An 18,004-nucleotide genomic window follows, 5' to 3' on the forward strand; every position below is an offset into this window, starting at 1 on the left:
GTCCAGGAGTGTGTAGGCCCAGGTGTGTGCTGTCCCAGGAGTGTGCGGGCCTAGGAGAACACAGGCTCTGGAGTGTGCAGGCCCAGGAGTGTGGAGGTCCATGAGAGGGCCGGGCGAATTGGAGGCAGGCCCAGGAGAGGGAAGGCCCATGAGTGTGCAGGCCATGAGTGTGCACTCGAGGGATTGTGCGGGCCCAGGAGAGGGCAGGCCCTGGGTGGTGCAGGCCCAGGAGTGTGTAGGTACAGGAGGGATGAGGCCCAGGGGTTTGCAGGCAAGGAGTGTGTAAGGATAGATGCGTACAGGCCCTGGAGTGTGCAGGCCCTTGAGTGTGCACACGAGGGATTGTGCGAGCCCAGGAGAGGGCAGGCCCAGCAGTGTGCAGGCCCAGGAGTGTGCAGACACAGGAGGGATCAGTCACAGGAGTGTGCAGGTCCAGGAGTATACAGGCCCAGGTGTGTTTAGGCCCAACATTGTGCAGGTCCAGGAGTGTGCAGGCCCAGGAGTGTGCAGACAGAGGAGTGTGCAGGCCAAGGAGGGTGCAGGCCCAGGCCAGGGCAGGCCCAGGAGGGTACAGACCCTGGAGTGTTCAGGCCCAGGAGTATGCATGCCCAGGGCTGTGAGGCCCAGCAGTGTTCAGGCCCTGGATTGTACAGAATCAGGAGTATACAGGCCCAGGTGTGTTAATACCCAAGATTGTGTAGGTCCTGTTGTGTGCAGGCCCATGAGTGTGCAGTTCGAGCAGTGTGCAGGCCCAGTAGTGTGCAAGCCTAGGCCAGTGAAGGCATAGGCCAGGGAAGGCCCAAGAGTGTACAGGCCCAGGAGTGTACAGGCCCAGGTTCGTGCAGGCCCCGGTGTGCGCAGGTCCAGGAGCGTGCAGGCCCAGTAGTGTGCAGTCACAGTACGGAACAGACCAAGGAGTGTGCAGGCCCAGGTGTGTGCAGGCTCTGGGATGTGCAGACCCAGGAGTGTGCAGGCCCAGCAGGGTGCTGTCCCAGGTGTGTGCAGACCCATTAGTGTGCAGGCCCAGGAGTGTGCAGGCGCACAAGTGTGCAGTCCCAGAAGTGTGATGGCACAGGAGGGAGCAGGCCCAGAAGTGTGCAGATCCAGGACTGTGCAGGCCTAGGTTAGGTCAGGCCCAGGAGTGTGCAGGTCCAGGAGAGTGCCGGCCGAATTGGGGGCAGGCCCAGGAGAGGGAAGGCGCAGGAGTGTCCAGGCCCAGGTGTGTGCAGACGATGGATTGTGTGGGCCCAGGAGAAGGCAGGCCCAGGAGTGTGCAGGGCCAGAAGTGTGCAGGCCCAAGAGTATGCAAGGCCAGTAGTGTTCAGGCCCAGGAGTGTGCAGGACCAGGAGATTTCAGGCCCAGGAGTATGTAGTCACAGGAGGGAGCAGGTACAGGGTTGTGCAGGTACAGGAGTGTGCAGGCCCAGGAGTGTGCACACAAGGGATTGTGCGGGCCCAGGACAGGGCAGGCCCAGCCGTGTGCAGGCCCAGGAGGGTACAGACACTGGAGTGTGCAGGCCCAGGAGTGTGCAGGCCCAGGGCTGTGAGGCCCAGCAGTGTTCAGGCCCTGGATTGTAGAGAATCAGGAGTGTGCAGGCCCAGGAGTGTGCAGGCCCACGTAGGAGCAGGCCCAGTAGTGTGCAGGCCCAAGGGTGTGCAGGGGTAGGAGAGGGCCGGCCGAATTGGGGGCAGGCCCAGGAGAGGGAAGGCGCAGGAGTGTGCAGGCCCAGGAGTGTGCTGACGAGGGATTGTGTGGTCCCAGGAGAAGGCAGGCCCTGGAGTGTGCAGGGCCAGAAGTGTGCAGGCCCAAGAGTGTGCAGGGCCAGTAGTGTTCAGGCCCAGGAGTGTGCAGGACCAGGAGATTTCAGGCCCAGGAGTATGTAATCACAGTAGGGAGCAGGTACAGGGTTGTGCAGGTACAGGAGTGTGCAGGCCCAGGAGTGTGCACAGAAGGGATTGTGCGGGCCCAGGACAGGGCAGGCCCAGCCGTGTGCAGGCCCAGGAGGGTACAGACACTGGAGTGTGCAGGCCCAGGAGTGTGCAGGCCCAGGGCTGTGAGGCCCAGCAGTGTTCAGGCCCTGGATTGTAGAGAATCAGGAGTGTGCAGGCCCAGGAGTGTGCAGGCCCACGTAAGAGTAGGCCCAGTAGTGTGCAGACCCAAGGGTGTGCAGGGGTAGGAGAGGGCCGGCCGAATTGGGGGCAGGCCCAAGAGAGGGAAGGCGCAGGAGTGTGCAGGCCCAGGAGTGTGCTGACGAGGGATTGTGTGGGCCCAGGAGAAGGCAGGCCCAGGAGTGTGCAGGGCCAGAAGTGTGCAGGCCCAAGAGTGTGCAGGGCCAGTAGTGTTCAGACCCAGGAGTGTGCAGGACCAGGAGATTTCAGACCCAGGAGTATGTAGTCACAGGAGGGAACAGGTACAGGAGTTGCAGGCCCAGGAGTGTACAGGCCCAATTCGTGAAGACCCAGGTTTGTGCACGTCCAGGAGTGTGCAGGCCCAGGTGTGTGCTGTCCCAGGATTGTGCAGGCCCAGGAGAGGGCAGGCCATGGATTGTGCAGTCCGAGGAGTGTGCAGGCCCAGGAGTGTGCAGACACCAGCTTGTGCAGAGACAGGGGTGTGCAGGCCCAGGATTGTACAGGATCAGGGCTGTGCAGGCCAAGCCGTGTGCAGCCCCAGGATTGTGCCGGCACAGATCGGAACATGCCGAGGAGTGTACAGGCATTGGTGGGATCAGGCCCAGGAGTGTACAAGCCCAGGTTCATGCAGGCCCAGGTGTGGGCAGGTCCAGGAGTGTTTAGGCCCAGGTGAGTGTAGTCCTAGGAGGGTGCAGGCCCAGAAGAGCACCGGCCCTGGAGTGTGCAGGCCCAGGGATATGTAGGTGCAGGAGGGAGCAGGCCCAGGAGTTTTTAGGCCAAGGAGTGTGTAGGGACAGATGCGAGCAGGCCCTGGAGTGTGCAGCCCCAGGAGTGTGCAGGTTCATGAGAGGGTCGGCCGAGGTGTGGGCTGGCCTGGGATAGGGCAGGGCCAGGGGTGTGTAGGCCCAAGACTGTGCTTGCCTAGGAATATGCAGTCACAGGAGGGAGAAGGCCCAACAGTGTGCAGGCCAAGTAGAGTGCAGGCCCAGGCCTGTGCAGGCCCAGGTGTGTGCAGGCCCAGGAGAGGGCAGGCCCCGGTGTGTGCAGGCCCAGGAGTTGCAGACCCAGGTGTGTGCAGACACTGGCGTGTGCAGAGACAGGAGTGTGTAGGCCCAGGATTGTACAGGCCAAGGGCTGTGCAGGCCAAGCCATGTGCAGCCCCAGGAATGTGCCGGCACAGATGGGAACAAGCCTAGGAGTGTACAGGCATATGTGGGAGAAGGCCTGGGAGTGTACAAGCCAAGGTTCATGCAGTCACAGGTGTGCGTAGGTCCAGGATTGTGTAGGCCCTGGATTGTACAGAATCAGAAGTATACAGGCCCAGGTGTGTTAATGCCGAAGATTGTGCAGGTCCTGTTGTGTGCAGTCCCATGAAAGTGCAGTTCGAGCAGTGTGCAGGCCCAGTAGTGTGCAAGCCTAGGCCAGTGAAGGCATAGGCCAGGGAAGGCCCAGGAGTGTACAGGTCCAGGAGTGTGCAGGCCCAGGAGAATGCAGTCACAGGAGTGAGCAGGTACAGGAGTGTGCAGGCCCAGGAGTGTACAGGCCCAGGTTCGTGCAGGCCCCGCTGTGCGCAGGTCCAGGAGCGTGCAGGCCCAGTAGTGCGCAGTCACAATATGGAACAGGCCAAGGAGTGTGCAGACCCAGGAGTGTGCAGGCCCAGGAGTGTGCAGGCGCACAAGTGTGCAGTCCCAGAAGTGTGATGGCACAGGAGGGAGCAGGCCCAGAAGTGTGCAGATCCAGGACTGTGCAGGCCTAGGATAGGTCAGGCCCAGGAGTGTGCAGGTCCAGGAGAGTGCCGGCCGAATTGGGGACAGGCCCAAGAGAGGGAAGGCCCAGTAGTGTGCAGACAGAGGAGTGTGCAGGCCCAGGGGGGTTCAGGCTCAGGCCAGGGCCGGCCCAGGGGTGTACAGGCCCAGGAGTTTGCAGGCCCAGGAGTATGCAGTCACAGGAGTGAGCAGATACAGGAGTGTACAGGCCAACGTTCGTGCAGGCCCAGGTGTGCGCAGGTCCAGGGGCGTGCAGGCCCAGAAGTGTGCAGATTCAATACGGAACCGGCCCGGGAGTGTACAGGCCCAGGTTCCTGCAGGCCCCGGTGTGCGTAGGTCCAGGAGTGCGCAGGTCCAAGAGTGTGCAGGCCCAGTTGTGTGCAGGCCCAGGAATGTGCAGGCCCTGTCGACCCTAGAGGGCAGGATGCTGTGACCAGAGGAGGCGCTCTCTAGGACTGAGGGCGGAGGCCGGGAGAGCAGGCGGTTGGAGAGTCGGTGGTGAGGGCTGGAAAGGGGCAGAGCTGCACCAACCAGGTGTGCGGACCTGAGGGCGTGAGGCTGGGCGGCCTGCCGAGGGTGTTCCTGCAGCAGTGCTGGCCCTGGGTGAGGATGTGGTGGGACCAGGGCTGAGCCAGCGGGGCAGAAGGAGGAGGAGCGGGGAGGAGGGCGCCAGAGGGTGCACAGTGGACCGGTCACTGGGCATCTGCAGGTTTGGAGGCGCTCTGCTGTGTGGGGCTCCAGGCCTCCCTGGGTCTGGGGACGTGGGTGTGATGTGACTCGGAAGGAGGCCGGGTGCGCTTCGGACAGCGCCCGCCATCTCTCCCACCCAGGCCCAGTGCTCATGGTCGTGTTGCAGCCTCAGTTTTCCGTCCACTGTCCCAGCAACCCCTTGGTGGTATTCTGAGCAGAGGCAGAGGGTGAGAGTCCTGACTTGGCTTTCCTTCCCTGTGTTTCCAAGTCCACACTCATTCCGCAAGTCGCACGACAGGCCAAGAAATCGGGAGACGCGGTGTCGGGGTAAAGAATAGTGAGTTTATTTGGAAAGGCAGCTGACCGAGAAGATGGCAGGCTAATGTCCTGGAGAGCCACCTTCTCCGAGTGAGACTTCAGGCTCCTTTTACACTCGAAAGGAGAGGGGTTGTGGGTGGTTGGTGCAAAGTCCTTGGTGCAGGAATTCTTTGTTTTTGCAGTTGTGGGTCAGCTCATGGGGCCCCTGTAAAACCTCTAACAAAACAAATGTTACTTTCTGTTCTGCAGCTTGTTGTGTGTATAGGAGAGGAAAAGAGCTCTTATCCTGAAGGCTGAGAGCCTTGAGAACAGGCTCTGCTGTCAATTTCAGGCTGAAGGCAACATTGTTTTACAAAAGGGGCAGAGCTGGTAAGACAGCCTGGAAAACAGCAGAGGGTTAAAGGAAAAAGAACAGATCTAATAGGCAGTCAGATTTGGTCTTTTCTATTACAACTGCTGCCCCAGCAGGGCTGGCCTCAGGGAGGAAGGGTGCCCCTCCGGCCCCCGAGAGCCGCCTGCAGAGGGTGGGGAAGGCAGGGAGGGGTTCTGCCCTGCTGGGGAGGTAAACTAGACATGGCTGATACATGGACAGTGAGTGCAAAGTTAGAAAGCCTCTGGGTTTTCCCTCTTTAGGGAGGGAGAGGGAGGCTCAGCATAGGTCCTTGAGCTTCCGCGAGAAAAGTGGCTCTCAGCCCAGGTCGGCTGCGGGCGCCTCTGGGGTTGTCACACCTGAGGGGCCCTCTGTGGACGGGTCCTGTGTTCTTGGCACTGACGTGGATTTTCCTCCTCCTCTTCCCCAAGGGGCGGTAGAGGCTCCGGGGGCAGCTTCCAGCCGATCACGGCCATCCTGCTGCCCTCATGCACGCTGGCCCTGCACGCCCGGCAGCTGGACGTCAGGCTGCAGCTGGACTACGTCTCCGCCTCGCAGGTAAGAGGAGCCCCGCTGCTTCCCTGGGGGCCGGCAAGGGGGTCCCTCGGGAGGGGTTTCGGTTGGGGGCTCCTGGCTAGACGCCGCAGCCGTGTGAGTGGCACCGTTGGGGTGAAGGAGGCTGGTGCCAGGGACAGGGCAGGCCCAGGAGTGTGCAGGCCCAGGAGTGTGCATGCCCAGGAGTGTGCAGGCATAGGAGGGAGCAGGCCCAGTAGTGTGCAGGCCAAGTAGAGTGCAGGCCCTGAAGTTTGCAGGCCCAGCTGTGTGCAGACAGAGGAGTGTGCAGGCCAAGGAGGGTGCAGGCCCAGGGGTGTACAGGCCCAGGAGTGTGCAGGCCCAGGCGTGTGCAGACTCCGGAGTGTGCAGAGACAGGAGTGTGCAGGCCCAGAATTGTACAGGCCTAGGGCTGTGCAGGCCCAGCAGTGTTCAGGCCCAGGAGTGTGCAAAATCAGGAGTACACAGGCCCAGGTGTGTTCAGGCTCAAGATTGTGCATGTCCTGGAGTGTTCAGGCCCATGAGTGTGCAGTCCAGGAGTGTGCAGGCCCAGTAGTGTGCAAGCCAGGGCCAGAGAAGGCCCATGCCAGGGAAGGCCCAGGAGTGTACAGATCCAGGAGTGTGCAGGCCCAGGAGTGTGCATGCCCAGGAGTGTCCAGATGAGGGGTTTGAGGCCGTGGTGGGATGTACTTCACGGGCATAAATAGCGTAAAGAGCATAAAACTACATGGTAGTGATGGTCGGACAGCATGGGAATGCACTTAATGTTCCTGAAATGCACAATTTAAAAGGGAAAAAAATCTGTATTTTATTAAAGGAAGTGGAAAATGGAAAAATATAGGATGCCATAAATGATGTAAAACAAATAAACTAAACTAAAGAAAAACAAAACAAAAGCAAATTCAGGGGTAGGGAAGTCAACTTCGGGTAGGGGAGGGGATTTATGGTGGGATTTTGGAGAAGGTGTAGGAGGGTGCAGAGGGGGCAGAGCCCTAGTGGGTGATGATGCCTGAAATGGTTCTCCACTGCCCAGCGGCCCAGGTGCAGGTGCAGGAACTGCAGGCTTCTCAGGAGCAGCAAGATCAGCAGGAGCGGCAGGCTCTTCAGGAGTGGCAAGATCAGCAGGAGCGGCAGGCTCTTCAGGAGCGGCGGGCTCTTCAGGAATGGCAGGCTCTTCAGGAGCTGCAGGCTCTTCAGGAGCGGCTAGATGAGCAGGAATGGCAGGCTCTTCAGGAGCTGCAGGCTCTTCAGGAATGGCAGGCTCTTCAGGAGCGGCTAGATCAGCAGGAATGGCGGGCTCTTCAGGAGCAGCTAGATCAGCAGGAGCGTCAGGCTCTTCAGGATCGGTGGGCTCTTCAGGAGCGGCAGGCTCTTCAGGAGTGGCAAGATCAGCAGGAGCGGCAGGCTCTTCAGGAGCTGCAGGCTCTTCAGGAATGGCGGGCTCTTCAGGAGCGGCTAGATCAGCAGGAATGGCGGGCTCTTCAGGAGCAGCTAGATCAGCAGGAATGGCGGGCTCTTCAGGAGCAGCTAGATCAGCAGGAGCGTCAGGCTCTTCAGGATCGGTGGGCTCTTCAGGAGCGGCAGGCTCTTCAGGAGTGGCAAGATCAGCAGGAGCGGCAGGCTCTTCAGGAGCTGCAGGCTCTTCAGGAGCGGCTAGATCAGCAGGAACAGCAGGTTCTTCAGGAGTGGCTAGATCAGCAGGAATGGCGGGCTCTTCAGGAGCGGCTAGATCAGCAGGAACGGCAGGCGCTTCAGGAGCGGCGGGCTCTTCAGGAGCGGCGGGCTCTTCAGGAATGGCAGGCTCTTCAGGAGCTGCAGGCTCCTCAGGAGCGGCTAGATCAGCAGGAATGGCGGGCTCTTCAGGAGCAGCTAGATCAGCAGGAGCGTCAGGCTCTTCAGGATCGGTGGGCTCTTCAGGAGCGGCAGGCTCTTCAGGAGCCGTGGGCTGTTCAGGAGCGGCGGGCTCTTCAGGAGCGGCTAGATCAGGAGGAGAGGCAGGCTCTTCAGGAGCTGCAGGTTGTTCAAGAGCGGCAAGATCAGCAGGAGCGGCAGGCTCTTCAGGAGCGGCTAGATGAGCAGGAGCAGCAGGCTCTTCAGGAGCTGCAGGCAAGATCCTGGGGAGAGACCTGGGCGATGTCTGGGCAGGAGGCTGTGGTGGTGGGGAGCCCTTCATACCCAGACTCTTCCGGAGCCTGTGCTGGCCTTCCACAGTGTGGCACACCAGCCCCTCACTTGGGGAGCTGGCATGAGTGTCCTGGTTCCCCGGATCCTGCGGTGTCTGGCTCTGCAATGACAGTGACCGGCAGCCGGCCCGGCCCGCAGGTCTCAGAGCCCTGCCTGGCCAGGACCACTCCTGCTTCTGCCCCACTCGACCGTCTGCTGCCTGATCAGACTGGGACCTTGGTCATCTCAGTCACCCGGGAGGCAAGAGACACACCCTAGGGCGTGGGCGCCACCTCGGGCAGCAGGGCCCTGCCCCGGTTCTCCACATCCCAGCCAGCCCGCTTGGACCCAGGTTGGTGACGTGATCGGCCCCCCAGGCCTCTGACCCTTCCTCAGCCTGCTCTTGCTTGAGGCAGGACCCCCCCAACATGACTGCCCCACCGCCACCAGTCAGGAAGGGGCTGTGGGGCCACCCGGGTGGGGTCTGAGTGGTGGCCCGGCCTGGGCGGGCCTGCCCTGGGCCTCCCTGTGTTACCTTTCGGTCCCTCTGGCCAAAAGGCCAGAGGCGCCTGGGGTGAGACCCGACCCACTGTCGGCACTGTTGGCAAAGGCCGTTGCTGCGGGCTTTCCGGGGGCCGCGACCTCGGGATCTTGGGATGCAACAAAACATGTCTGAGCTGAGCTGAGTTCACCAGCCAAGTCAGTTGAGAAGTGTCCTTCTCTACACAGCGGGTGCCTGGTGACCTGGGTCCCAAGTTCTGTTGGGCTCTGTTGCCAGGGAAGTGAGGTCACTTCCTGGGGTCCCCTTCCCCAAGCTTCCTCCTTACACAAAGCTCCCCAAGGGCCTTTTTGGGCTGTTGATGGCTCACTTCCCACCCCATGCCATGTCCACCCAGTGACACCAACTCGGCCCCTCCTATAGCCCTGGGGAGGCCTGGATGCAGCCAGGGTCACAGCTCTGATGACACAGCTGGCTTCAGACCCGGCTCCCCCGCCAGCAGTGCTGTCACCCTGGACAAGCCACCTGCTTCTCAGGGTCTCCCCAATCCCCCATCGGCGCAGTGGGGATCATCTGGACCCGGCTTCCTAGGAGAGCCATCATGTCTCTAGAACCACAAACACCTACTGCACCTGTCACCTCTGTGGGCTGGCATCACAGGGAGCTCATGCACAGACTCAGCAAAGGAAGGGCCCCACAGAGGGCTGGTGTGCAGGCCCAGGTGTGTGCAGGCACACGTAGGAGCAGGCCCAGTAGTGTGCAGGCCCAAGAGTGTGCAGGGGTAGGAGAGGGCCGGCCGAATGGGGGCAGGACAAGGAGAGGGAAGGTGCAGGAGTGTGCAGGCCCAGGAGTGTGCAGACGAGGGATTGTGTGGGCCCAGGAGAAGTCAGGCCCAGGAGTGTGCAGGGCCAGAAGTGGGCAGGCCCAAGAGTATGCAGGGCCAGTAGTGTTCAGACCCAGGAGTGTGCAGGACCAGGAGATTTCAGGCCCAGGAGTATGTAGTCACAGGAGGGAGCAGGTACAGGAGTTGCAGGCCCAGGAGTGTACAGGCCCAATTCGTGAAGGCCCAGGTTTGCGCAGGTCCAGGAGTGTGCAGGCCCAGGTGTGTGCAACCCAGGAGTGTGCAGACACGGGAGGGATCAGACAGAAGAATGTACTGGCCCAGGAGTGTACAGGCCCAGGTGTGTGCAGGCTGTGGGCTGTGCAGGCCCAGGAGTGTGCAGGCCCTGGAGAGGACAATCCCTGGAATGTGCAGGCCCAGGACTGTGCAGACCAAGCAGTGTGCACCCCCAGGAGTGTGCAGGGCCAGGAGTGTGCAGGCACATGTGGGAGCAGCCCCAGTAGTGTGCAGACCCAGGAGTGTGCAGGCCGTGGAGTGTGCAGAGACAGGAGTGTGCAGGCCCAGGGCTGTGCAGACCCAGCAGTGTGCAGGCCCAGGAGTGTGCAGTCCCTGTAGTGTGCAGAACCAGGGGACGTCAGGCCCCAGAGTGTGCAGGCCCAAGAAAGGTCAGGTCCAAGGGTGTTCAGGCGCAGGAATGGGGAGTCCCAGGACCGTGCCCACCAAGCAGAGGGCAGGCCCAGGCGTGTGCATGCCCAGGAGTGTGCAGGCACAGGAGGCAGCAGACCGAGGAGTGTGCAGACCCAGGTGTGTGCAGGCACAAGTGGGAGCAGTCCCAGTAGTGTGCAGGCCCAGAGTGTGCAGGTGCAGGATAGGGCCGGCCGAATTGGGGGCAGGCCCAGGAATTGGAAGGCGCAGGAGTGTGCAGGGCCAGAAGTGTGCTGTCCCAAGAGTGTGCAGTGCCAATAGTGTTCAGGCCCAGGAGTGTTCAGGACCAGGAGTTTGTAGGCCGAGGAGTATGTAGTCACAGGAGGGAGCAGGTACAGGAGTGTGGAAGCCCAGGAGTGTACAGGCCAATGTTCGTGCAGGCCCAGGTGTGCACAGGTCCAGGAGAGTGCATGCCCTGGTGTGTGCAGTCCCAGGAGTCTGCAGGCCCTGGGTGGTGCAGGCCCAGGAGTGTGTAGGTACAGGAGGGAGGAGGCCCAGGAGTTTGCAGGCAAGGAGTGTGTAAGGATAGATGCGTACAGGCCCTGGAGTGTGCAGGCCCTTGAGTGTGCACACGAGGGATTGTGCGAGCCCAGGAGAGGGCAGGCCCAGCAGTGTGCAGGCCCAGGAGTGTGCAGACACAGGAGGGATCAGTCACAGGAGTGTGCAGGTCCAGGAGTATACAGGCCCAGGTGTGTTTAGGCCCAACATTGTGCAGGTCCAGGAGTGTGCAGGCCCAGGAGTGTGCAGACAGAGGAGTGTGCAGGCCAAGGAGGGTGCAGGCCCAGGCCAGGGAAGGCCCAGGAGTGTACAGGTCCAGGAGTGTGCAGGCCCAGGAGGGATCAGTCACTGGATTGTGCAGGTCCAGGGGTATACAGGCCCAGTTGTGTACAGGCCCAACATTGTGTAGGTCCAGGAGTGTACAGGCACAGGAGTGTGCAGACAGAGGAGTGTGCAGGAAAAGGAATATGCAGGCCCAGACCAGGGCAGGCCCAGGTGTGTACAGGCCCATGTGTGTGCAGGCCCCGGATTTGCAGGCCCAGGCGTGGGCAGGCCCAGCATTTTGCAGGCCCAGGAGTGTGCAGGCCCAGGAGTGTGCAGACAGAGGAGTGTGCAGGCCAAGGAGGGTGCAGGCCCAGGGCAGGGAAGGCCCAGGAGTGTACAGGTCCAGGAGTGTGCAGGCCCAGGAGAATGCAGTCACAGGAGTGAGCAGGTAGAGGAGTGGGCAGGCCCAGGGGTGTACAGGCCCAGGTTCGTGCAGGCCCCGGTGTGCGCAGGTCCAGGAGCGTGCAGACCCAGGAGTGTGCAGACACAATATGGAACAGGCCCAGGAGTGTGCAGGCTAAAGGGTGTGCATACCCAGGCCTGTGCAGGCCCAGGAATGTGCAGACACTGGAGAGAGCAGGCACACTAGTGTACTGGCACAGGAGTGTACAGCCCTGGTGTATGCAGGCTCTGGGATATGCAGACCCAGGAGTGTGCAGTCCCAGGATTGTGCAGAGGAGTGTGCAGGCCCAGGATGGTGCAGTTCCAGGAGTGTGAAGGCCCAGGCCAGGGCAGGCCCAGGAGTGTGTAGGCACAGGAGGAAGCAGGCCGAGGAGTTTGCAGTCCCAGGTGTGTGCAAGCACAAGTGGAGCAGGCCCAAGAGTGTACAGTCCCAGGTTTGTGAAGGCCCAGGTTTGCGCAGGTCCAGGAGCGTGCAGGCCCAGGTATGTGCAGTCCCAGGAGTGTGCAGGCCCTGGAGAGGACAGGCCATCGAATATGCAGGCCCAGGAGTGTGCAGGCCCAGGGGTGTGCAGGCCCTGGAGTTTGCAGACACCGGAGTGTGCATGGACAGGGGTGTGCATGCCCAGGAGTGTACAGGCCTAGGAGAGTGCAGGCCCAGGAGTGTGCACACAAGGGATTGTGCGGGCCCAGGACAGGGCAGGTCCATGTGTGCGCAGGTCCTGGAGTGTGCAGGCCCAGGTGTATGCAGTTCCAGGATTGTGCAGACCCAGGAGAGGGCAGGCCGTGGAGTGTGCAGGCCCAGGAGTGTGCAGACCCAGGTGTGTGCACACGAGGGATTGTGCGGGCCCAGTATAAGGCAGGCCCAGCAATGTGCAGGGCAAGAAGTATGCAGGCCCAAGAGTGTGCAGAGGAGTGTGCAGTACAAGGAGGGTGCAGGCCCAGGCCAAGGCAGGCCCTGGATTGTGCCGGCCCTGGAGTGTACAGGCCGATGTGTGTGCAGGCCCTAGAGTTTGCAGGCCCAGGATTGTGCAGGCCCAGGAGTGTGCAGACAGAGGAGTGTGCAGGCCAAGGAGGGTGCAAGCCTAGGCCAGGGAAGGCCCAGGAGAGTACAGGCGTGGGAGAGTGTTGGCACAGCAGTGTGCAGGTAAAGGAGGGAACAGGTGCGGGAGAGTACAGGCCCAGGAGTGTGCAGGGCCAGGAGTGTGCAGACACTGGAGTGTGCAGAGACAGGAGTGTGCAGTCCCAGGATTGTGACGGCACAAGAGGGACAGGTGCAGAAGTGTGTCGGCATAGGTGGGAGTAGGCCCAGGAGTGTGCCGACACAGGAGGGAGCAGGCTCAGGAGTGTGCAGGCCAAGGAGTGTGCAGAGACAGGAGAGTGCAGGCCCAGGATTGTACAGGCCCAGGGCTGTGCATTCCAATCCGTGTGCAGCCCCAGGAGTGTGCCGGCACAGATGGGAACAAGCCTAGGTGTGCACAGGCATAGGTGGTAACAGGCCCAGGAGTGTACAAGCCCAGGTTCATGCAGGCTGAGGTGTGCGCAGATCCAGGAGTGTGTAGGCCCAGGTGTGTGCAGTCCCAGGAGTCTGCAGGCCCTGGGTGGTGCAGGCCCAGGAGTGTGTAGGTACAGGAGGGAGGAGGCCCAGGAGTTTGCAGGCAAGGAGTGTGTAAGGATAGATGCGTACAGGCCCTGGAGTGTGCAGGCCCTTGAGTGTGCACACGAGGGATTGTGCGAGCCCAGGAGAGGGCAGGCCCAGCAGTGTGCAGGCCCAGGAGTGTGCAGACACAGGAGGGATCAGTCACAGGAGTGTGCAGGTCCAGGTGTGTTTAGGCCCAACATTGTGCAGGTCCAGGAGTGTGCAGGCCCAGGAGTGTGCAGACAGAGGAGTGTGCAGGCCAAGGAGGGTGCAGGCCCAGGCCAGGGCAGGCCCAGGAGGGTACAGACCCTGGAGTGTTCAGGCCCAGGAGTATGCATGCCCAGGGCTGTGAGGCCCAGCAGTGTTCAGGCCCTGGATTGTACAGAATCAGGAGTATACAGGCCCAGGTGTGTTAATACCCAAGATTGTGCAGGTCCTGTTGTGTGCAGGCCCATGAGTGTGCAGTTCGAGCAGTGTGCAGGCCCAGTAGTGTGCAAGCCTAGGCCAGTGAAGGCATAGGCCAGGGAAGGCCCAGGAGTGTACAGGCCCAGGAGTGTACAGGCCCAGGTTCGTGCAGGCCCCGGTGTGCGCAGGTCCAGGAGTGTGCAGGCCCAGTAGTGTGCAGTCACAATACGGAACAGACCAAGGAGTGTGCAGGCCCAGGTGTGTGCAGGCTCTGGGATGTGCAGACCCAGGAGTGTGCAGGCCCAGCAGGGTGCTGTCCCAGGTGTGTGCAGACCCATTAGTGTGCAGGCCCAGGAGTGTGCAGGCGCACAAGTGTGCAGTCCCAGAAGTGTGATGGCACAGGAGGGAGCAGGCCCAGAAGTGTGCAGATCCAGGACTGTGCAGGCCTAGGTTAGGTCAGGCCCAGGAGTGTGCAGGTCCAGGAGAGTGCCGGCCGAATTGGGGGCAGGCCCAGGAGAGGGAAGGCGCAGGAGTGTCCAGGCCCAGGTGTGTGCAGACGAGGGATTGTGTGGGCCCAGGAGAAGGCAGGCCCAGGAGTGTGCAGGGCCAGAAGTGTGCAGGCCCAAGAGCATGCAAGGCCAGTAGTGTTCAGCCCCAGGAGTGTGCAGGACCAGGAGATTTCAGGCCCAGGAGTATGTAGTCACAGGAGGGGGCAGGTACAGGGTTGTGCAGGTACAGGAGTGTGCAGGCCCAGGAGTGTGCACACAAGGGATTGTGCGGGCCCAGGACAGGGCAGGCCCAGGAGGGCACAGACACTGGAGTGTGCAGGCCCAGGAGTGTGCAGGTCCAGGGCTGTGAGGCCCAGCAGTGTTCAGGCCCTGGATTGTAGAGAATCAGGAGTGTGCAGGCCCAGGAGTGTGCAGGCACACGTAGGAGCAGGCCCAGTAGTGTGCAGGCCCAAGGGTGTGCAGGGGTAGGAGAGGGCCGGCTGAATTGGGGGCAGGCCCAGGAGAGGGAAGGCGCAGGAGTGTGCAGGCCCAGGAGTGTGCTGACGAGGGATTGTGTGGGCCCAGGAGAAGGCAGGCCCAGGAGTGTGCAGGGCCAGAAGTGTGCAGGCCCAAGAGTGTGCAGGGCCAGTAGTGTTCAAGCCCAGGAGTGTGCAGGACTAGGAGATTTCAGGCCCAGGAGTATGTAGTCACAGGAGGGAGCAGGTACAGGAGTTGCAGGCCCAGGAGTGTACAGGCCCAATTCGTGAAGGCCCAGGTTTGTGCACGTCCAGGAGTGTGCAGGCCCAGGTGTGTGCTGTCCCAGGATTGTGCAGGCCCAGGAGAGGGCAGGCCATGGATTGTGCAGTCCGAGGAGTGTGCAGGCCCAGGAGTGTGCAGACACCAGCTTGTGCAGAGACAGGGGTGTGCAGGCCCAGGATTGTACAGGATCAGGGCTGTGCAGGCCAAGCCGTGTGCAGCCCCAGGATTGTGCCGGCACAGATCGGAACATGCCGAGGAGTGTACAGGCATTGGTGGGATCAGGCCCAGGAGTGTACAAGCCCAGGTTCATGCAGGCCCAGGTGTGGGCAGGTCCAGGAGTGTTTAGGCCCAGGTGAGTGTAGTCCTAGGAGGGTGCAGGCCCAGAAGAGCACCGGCCCTGGAGTGTGCAGGCCCAGGGATATGTAGGTGCAGGAGGGAGCAGGCCCAGGAGTTTTTAGGCCAAGGAGTGTGTAGGGACAGATGCGAGCAGGCCCTGGAGTGTGCAGCCCCAGGAGTGTGCAGGTTCATGAGAGGGTCGGCCGAGGTGTGGGCTGGCCTGGGATAGGGCAGGGCCAGGGGTGTGTAGGCCCAAGACTGTGCTTGCCTAGGAATATGCAGTCACAGGAGGGAGAAGGCCCAACAGTGTGCAGGCCAAGTAGAGTGCAGGCCCAGGCCTGTGCAGTCCCAGGTGTGTGCAGGCCCAGGAGAGGGCAGGCCCCGGTGTGTGCAGGCCCAGGAGTGTGCAGACACAGGAGGGATCAGTCACTGGATTGTGCAGGTCCAGGGGTATACAGGCCCAGTTGTGTGCAGGCCCAACATTGTGTAGGTCCAGGAGTGTACAGGCACAGGAGTGTGCAGACAGAGGAGTGTGCAGGAAAAGGAATATGCAGGCCCAGACCAGGGCAGGCCCAGGTGTGTACAGGCCCATGTGTGTGCAGGCCCCGGATTTGCAGGCCCAGGCGTGGGCAGGCCCAGCATTTTGCAGGCCCAGGAGTGTGCAGGCCCAGGAGTGTGCAGACAGAGGAGTGCGCAGGACAAGGAGGGTGCAGGCCCAGGAGTGTGCAGGCCCTGGAGAGGACAATCCCTGGAATGTGCAGGCCCAGGACTGTGCAGACCAAGCAGTGTGCACCCCCAGGAGTGTGCAGGGCCAGGAGTGTGCAGGCACATGTGGGAGCAGCCCCAGTAGTGTGCAGACCCAGGAGTGTGCAGGCCGTGGAGTGTGCAGGCAAAGGAGGGTGCAGGCCCAGGGGTGTACAGGCCCAGGTTCGTGCAGGCCCCGGTGTGCGCAGGTCCAGGAGCGTGCAGACCCAGGAGTGTGCAGACACAATATGGAACAGTCCCAGGAGTGTGCAGGCTAAAGGGTGTGCATACCCAGGCCTGTGCAGGCCCAGGAATGTGCAGACACTGGAGGGAGCAGGCACACTAGTGTACTGGCACAGGAGTGTACAGCCCTGGTGTATGCAGGCTCTGGGATATGCAGACCCAGGAGTGTGCAGTCCCAGGATTGTGCAGAGGAGTGTGCAGGCCCAGGATGGTGCAGTTCCAGGAGTGTGAAGGCCCAGGCCAGGGCAGGCCCAGGAGTGTGTAGGCACAGGAGGAAGCAGGCCGAGGAGTTTGCAGTCCCAGGTGTGTGCAAGCACAAGTGGAGCAGGCCCAAGAGTGTACAGTCCCAGGTTTGTGAAGGCCCAGGTTTGCGCAGGTCCAGGAGCGTGCAGGCCCAGGTATGTGCAGTCCCAGGAGTGTGCAGGCCCTGGAGAGGACAGGCCATCGAATATGCAGGCCCAGGAGTGTGCAGGCCCAGGGGTGTGCAGGCCCTGGAGTTTGCAGACACCGGAGTGTGCATGGACAGGGGTGTGCATGCCCAGGAGTGTACAGGCCCAGGAGTGTGCAGGACCAGGAGTGTGCAGACACTGGAGTGTGCAGAGATAGGAGTGTGCAGGCCCAGGGGTGTGCCGGCACAGGTGGGAACAGGGCTAGGAGTGTGCAGGCATAGATGGGAGCAGGCCCAGGAGTGTACAAGCCCAGGTTTATGCAGGTCCAAGTGTGCGCAGGTCCAGGAGTGTGAAGGCTCAGGTGTCTGCTGTCCCAGGAGTGTGCAGGTCCTGAAGTTTGCAGGCCCAGGAGTGTACAAGCCCAGGTTCATGCAGGCCCGAGTGTTCGCAGGTCCAGGAGTATGAAGGCCCAGGTGTCTGCTGTCCCAGGATTGTGCAGGTCCTGAAGATTGCAGGCCCAGGAGTGTGCAGACAAAGGTGTGTGCAGGCCAAGGAGGGTGTAGGTCCTGGAGTGTACAGGCCCAGGAGTGTGCAGGCCAAGGCGTGTGCAGACTCCGCAGTGTGCAGAGACAGGATTGTGCAGGCCCAAGATTGTACAGGCCTTGGGCTGTGCAGCCCAGCAGTGTTCAGGCCCAGGAGTGTGCAAAATCAGGATTATACAGGCCCAGGTGTGTTCAGGCTAAACATTGTGCATGTCTTGGAGTGTGCAGGCCTATGAGTGTGCAATCCAGGTGTGTGCGGGCCCAACAGTGTGCAAGCCTAGGCCAGAGAAGGCCCATGCAGGGAAGGCCCAGGAGTGTACAGATCCAGGAGTGTGCAGGCCCAGGAGTGTGCATGCCCAGGAGTGTCCAGATGAGGGGTTTGAGGCCGTGGTGGGATGTACTTCACGGGCATAAATAGCGTAAAGAGCATAAAACTACATGGTAGTGATGGTCGGACAGCATGGGAATGCACTTAATGTTCCTGAAATGCACAATTTAAAAGGGAAAAAAATCTGTATTTTATTAAAGGAAGTGGAAAATGGAAAAATATAGGATGCCATAAATGATGTAAAACAAATAAACTAAACTAAAGAAAAACAAAACAAAAGCAAATTCAGGGGTAGGGAAGTCAACTTCGGGTAGGGGAGGGGATTTATGGTGGGATTTTGGAGAAGGTGTAGGAGGGTGCAGAGGGGGCAGAGCCCTAGGGGGTGATGATGCCTGAAATGGTTCTCCACTGCCCAGCGGCCCAGGTGCAGGTGCAGGAACTGCAGGCTTCTCAGGAGCAGCAAGATCAGCAGGAGCGGCAGGCTCTTCAGGAGTGGCAAGATCAGCAGGAGCGGCAGGCTCTTCAGGAGCGGCGGGCTCTTCAGGAATGGCAGGCTCTTCAGGAGCTGCAGGCTCTTCAGGAGCGGCTAGATGAGCAGGAATGGCAGGCTCTTCAGGAGCTGCAGGCTCTTCAGGAATGGCAGGCTCTTCAGGAGCTGCAGGCTCCTCAGGAGCGGCTAGATCAGCAGGAATGGCGGGCTCTTCAGGAGCGGCTAGATCAGCAGGAATGGCGGGCTCTTCAGGAGCAGCTAGATCAGCAGGAATGGCGGGCTCTTCAGGAGCAGCTAGATCAGCAGGAGCGTCAGGCTCTTCAGGAGCTGCAGGCTCTTCAGGAGTGGCAAGATCAGCAGGAGCGGCAGGCTCTTCAGGAGCTGCA

General features: G+C 61.1%; 2 protein-coding genes across 2 annotated transcripts in view; both read right to left on the reverse strand.

Annotated features, from left to right (window-relative positions):
• Nucleotides 1–18,004, reverse strand: part of LOC116277736 (ankyrin repeat domain-containing protein 26-like) — a 533,747-nt gene that overhangs the window by 299,391 nt on the left and 216,352 nt on the right.
• LOC140690089 (uncharacterized) overlaps nucleotides 1–18,004 on the reverse strand; it is a 380,224-nt gene that overhangs the window by 246,325 nt on the left and 115,895 nt on the right. The window lies entirely within an intron of this gene.

Source organism: Vicugna pacos, chromosome 28, assembly GCF_048564905.1.
Source record: "Vicugna pacos chromosome 28, VicPac4, whole genome shotgun sequence".
Taxonomy (NCBI): domain Eukaryota; kingdom Metazoa; phylum Chordata; class Mammalia; order Artiodactyla; family Camelidae; genus Vicugna; species Vicugna pacos.